We start from the raw sequence: 5000 nt of genomic DNA, 5'->3' as shown, positions 1-5000 counted from the left end.
TCCATGTAATTTCGTGCAGTGATTGCCCCTCCCAACGACGAAATTGGGCCACGGAGGGGATTTACTTACTTAAGTTTGTTGTGAGAACTTCTCCTTAATTTCCATTTTTTTTTCCTGACTCATACTTTGATTTTTCCAGTCCCAGTGAGCTCCGATGTATTATTATGCTCGTAAGATTTTTTCGTTTATATTCTGAACTATTTCCTCTATCACTGCAATGCTTTCTTCGTCCCCAATAATCTCCAGTTTGGAGTTAGACGGTTTGGTGTATTTTTGTTTCAATGTTTGAATTTCCTTGGCTGTTAATTTGCATGAGTCTAAGTAGTGGTCGAATGATGGTGCTTCAACTCCGCACACGCATTGCTCATGGTCCGTTATGGCAAATCGCTTGAAATAAAAAGGGAAACGGCCATGTCCTGTAACTGCCTGAACTAACCAGTAGTTCGGTGGGAAAGATGTTGGGATGAGTTTTGTGTTCTTTATCCATTGGTAAGTGTATGAATCTTTGCCTTGCAGATTCCAGTATTTATTCCATTCAAGCACGCCTTGTTTTCGAAGTTCATTTTTGATGAACGATATTGATATTGGAACTGAGTATTCTTCGCCCTCTTTGGTCGCCTCCTTAGCCAATTGGTCGGCAAGCTCGTTACCTGTAGTTCCCATATGTGCCGGCGTATATACAAGTCTTACCTTAATATTTTTTAATTGGTTTAGTTGTAGTCGAATTTTATGAACGAATGGGTTCGTGTTATTTGGGTTTTTGAGAGCTTCTAGTGTTGATAAACTGTCTGTTACTATCTGGTATGTATTAGTTTGGCTCATTGTGCCCATTTCTTTTATGGCTTCATAGATAGCTACTGTCTCAGCTTCGAAATTGTTTGAGTGTTCTGGAAGTTTCATTTGTTTGTATTTTATTGCTCTGCCAAACTTGTCTATGATGACGAAGGCTGCGCCAATTTTGTTTCCCATAGCCGATCCGTCGGTATAAAAGCTGTAATCGGTTGCCTCGATTGACTTTGAGTAGTCATATTTTCTCTTTTTTGCTGGGTGTGTTTGGGATGGCCGAATCTTGGTTGCGATATCTTCTTTCCCGAAAGCCTGACCATTAAACACGAATTTTCCGTCTCCATGAATTATGTTAAAAATTGTGTTTTCTCGTTCTATTGTTATGTGTACCGGGGGAATGTTGCAGACAATATTTAGTGCTGCGTTCGATACTGTATGAAAAGATTTAGCAATTTTTGACAAGGGGATTCTCTGAATTGCCTTCAGTCTATTTATCTTCTCTGTGTTAATCTTGTTCCGTGCGGATATTGCCGGGTACCATATTGGAGAGCCATATACTATCATGCGTTCTATTCCCCCTAAGTAGATTTGTCGGAGGTGTTTTGGGGTCATACCCCAACTCGTTCCTGTAAATTGTGCCAGACCAGACGTAATCCTTTGGATTCTTTGCTTCACCATTTTTAAATGTGGTATAAACGAAAGTTTACTGTCGAATATCACCCCCAAAATTTTCGTTTGTTGGACTCGCTTAATTGAAATGCCGTTAATTTTAATGACTGGAGATCTATTCTTATACGCGGCCCCTAGGTTGATGAATTCACATTTCTCCAGGCTGAAGTTCAGCTCATTTCGGGTGCTCCATTCGTGTATAGTCGTCAGTGCTTTCGCGGCCTCCGCTTCTAGTTTAGCTCTACTTTTGCCCCTAACCACTACTGTTAAATCATCTGCAAATGCTTGTATGGTGGTAGTTTCTGGCATTTCTGCCACTAATAATTCGGAAACAATTATGTTCCATAGAAACGGACTTAGGGGGGAGCCTTGTGGTGCTCCTTTGTTTAGCTTTAGCTGAATTTTGTTTTCCCCCAGTTCATAGCTGATTGATCTGTCTTCTAGCATGTGCAATACCAATTGACTCAGTTCCTTGGGTATTTCTAAATCCCTAAATCTTTTTTTTACTCTATCAACAATTATATTCCCGAATGCGTTGGTTATGTCTAATGAAATTACTATAATATTGTCTTTATTTTCAAGGGAATGTACTATGTCTCGTTTTAGTTTGTACAGTGCGGTGATGGCCGATTTGCCATACGTAAATCCAAATTGATTTTCTGGGAATAATTCACGAGTATCGAAGTAATGGTAGAGTCGATAGTATATCACTTTTTCAAAAATTTTCCCGAGGATGGAGTTAATGGCAATTGGCCTATACTTGTTCACTTGTTGCTGTCCTTTGCCCCTGTTCTTTGGTATAAGAATTACTTTTGATATCTTCCAAGCTGATGGGAAATGACGAATTTTTAATGCTGCATTAAAGATGTTAATGAAAAACTTTTTATGCATGTGGTACACTCTCTGTATGAATTCCGTCTTTATTTTGTCGGGCCCTGGGCTGATATTTTTCCTTATGTTGTTTACAACATAATCCACTTCGGTTTCCGTGACATCTATGTGTTCGTACTCGTCATCATCTTTTTCTTCATGTTCGCTATCTTCTCTATATATCTCTCCGGTGTCCTCATTCGTTGCATAGAGGTTATTAAGTATATATCTTATCGTCTCTTCCTCGGTAGCGGTTGTCTCTCCATTTTCCTTGATTAAACCTTGAAATACAATTTTCCTCTTTATTTTATTTGCCGCAAGTTTATACGGTAGAGAAAATGGATTCTTTTCTTGCTTACTACAGTATGTTTTCCACGATTTGGTTTTGGCTTCAATTATGTCCTTCTGATAGTTCTTTTGACCTTCTTGGTATGCTTTCTTGAAATCCTCTCTGAGCTCGTTTGAACACCTTTGGTACCTTCTCCGTAAAGCTCTTACTTTTTTCCTTTTTAGTTCTAATTCTGCATTCCACCACGCTTTCTGCTTCTTGTCATCATTGCTAACATGTTTTGAATGTTTCTTTTCAAGCTCTTCAATCTTTCTGTAGAATTGGTTTACTATGGTTTCCAGCTGGTTCCTATTTTCTATTGTCCTCTGGGCCGTGGTTCGAAGCCATCTGTCTTCTCGTAGCTCCTCTAATACTTTCTTTTCCCCCATTTTTGTTAATCTTTTTTCCTTCTTGGTTTTGACCTTGAAAAGTTCAATTTTAATGAAGCGATGGTCGCTAAGGCTGTCCTCCTCTAATACCTCCCAATTAAGAATGTTTTCACCCAAGGGAATCGAGCTTATAGAAAGGTCTATCCAGCTTCTGCCATTCGAGGATTGAAAAGTTGGTAATGACTGTGGGTCATTTAAAACAGTAAGGTTGTTTCTATTGATAAATTCTAAAACTTCTATGCCTCTTTGATTTGTTGTTTCCCCTCCCCAGATTATGTTTTTCGCGTTGAAGTCCCCGATAATTAGTATATTGTCCGCAGGTTGGGACTTGTTGAGGATCTCTTCTATTTCCAGTAATATTGGTAATGTATCTGATTGCGGCGGAAAATAACAGTTTATTGTCAGTAATTCAATGTTGTTCCAAGTCAATCTCGCTACTATCAATGTTTGTTTAATTTTTAAGGGAAAGATTCCAATTCTCTCGTTATGCACTATTGTTGCCGTTTTTGGATTGTCGTCTGATTGTATAATTCTAGTTCTAATGGGGAACCCGATAACCTTGTTTTTTAAGTGATATGGTTCTTGTATGAATGAAACATCCTGGTTCTGTTCTAAGTGAAGGTTCGTCAAATTACTTGTCGCTCGAAAGGAGCGACCTAGATTTATTTGTAAACACACCAATTTGTTCATACCTTCCATTTTTATATATTTTTTTTTTCTACTGTGGTCAAAAAGTGCTGATTACCTAATTCGCCTGGTTAAAGAGATAGTCTACTGGTGCCTAGGTGGGAAAGTTTTATGCAAAACCTAGCTCTCGCCTCTTCTTTTGGTATCGGTCCTCGAATGTGGGGCATGGCCCGTCCCACATCGAGTGGTCCACTGCTTCCTTCCCTGCATCTACGCAGAGAGGACAACTTTTCCCTTCCTCCCTGCAATCTTTGTAGTAGTGGTTTCCGCCACATTCAGTACATCGTGCCTTCTTGGCATAGCAGTTCCCCTCTCTGTGCCCCAGTCTCGTGCAGTATGTGCACTTGGGGAGGTACACGTTTTCTAAGACTCTACACCTAGACCAGCCAATGTTGACTCTTTTCTTCTGCACTATTTCCTTGGCCAGTCCTGTATTGGAAATGCGCAGTGTGACTTGAGAGCCGGATTTCCTCTCTGTCCTCCAGACTACCTTAATATCTTTCACAGCTCCTTCGATCTCATTTTGCTCCAGAAGTATTCTTGGGATGTCTTCGGAGTCTACCTTACTGTCCACCGAGATCAGCCTAATTTCCGGTTTGGCTGTATCTACTATTTTTGTTTCGAACTGTTTTGTCTGCTCGTGTTCTCTTATACTGTCTTGCAATTTCTTAACTGCCGTTGCGGAGGTGGTGGTTACTGCTACTCCACCTCTGATTGGCCTGAGAGCAACGTTCTTGAGGCCAAGCGTTATGGGGTCAAAGTGCCTGACCAGTCTTTCTCGTACCTCTCCAGAGCTAGTCTCTTCCTCGTCTTCAGGGGCCCTCACTAGGAGTACTGCTTTCCTCTCACTGGGTGTGCTTCTATTTTCACCGTCCCGTTCTTGGTTAGCCAGATTTGTCCTCGTTACCTCCGCAAAGGTCCTAATTTCAGCCGGTTTGGTCTTTGCTAGTTCTCTCACGCGTCCCTCTAGGTAAGCATTCTTCTCCACCACCTGCAGCGCAATCTCTTTAACCTTCTGAAACTCGTCCAATAGGCCTCTCAGGTGCTGGTGGGAATCTCGTTAATCCATTCATGCGCGTCACTAATTAGATGACGAGGCATTTGGCTACCACAAGAGAGTCATAGTTACTCCCGCCGTTTACCCGCGCTTTTTTGAATTTCTTCACTTTGACATTCAGAGCACTGGGCAGAAATCACATTGCGTCAGCACCGATCAACGGCCCTCGCAATGCTTTGTTTTAATTAGACAGTCGGATTCCCCCGGTCCGTGC

The 5000-nt window shown here is 41.1% G+C and overlaps 1 pseudogene; it reads right to left on the bottom strand.

Moving 5' to 3' along the window:
- Positions 1–4739: 4739 nt before the first annotated feature.
- The window catches only part of LOC142790896 (large subunit ribosomal RNA), a 2823-nt pseudogene continuing 2562 nt past the window's right edge, over positions 4740–5000 (bottom strand).

This window comes from Rhipicephalus microplus, unplaced genomic scaffold, assembly GCF_043290135.1.
Source record: "Rhipicephalus microplus isolate Deutch F79 unplaced genomic scaffold, USDA_Rmic scaffold_134, whole genome shotgun sequence".
Taxonomy (NCBI): domain Eukaryota; kingdom Metazoa; phylum Arthropoda; class Arachnida; order Ixodida; family Ixodidae; genus Rhipicephalus; species Rhipicephalus microplus.
Note: the sequence above shows the minus strand (reverse complement) of the source record. Positions and strands in the feature narration are given on the sequence as shown.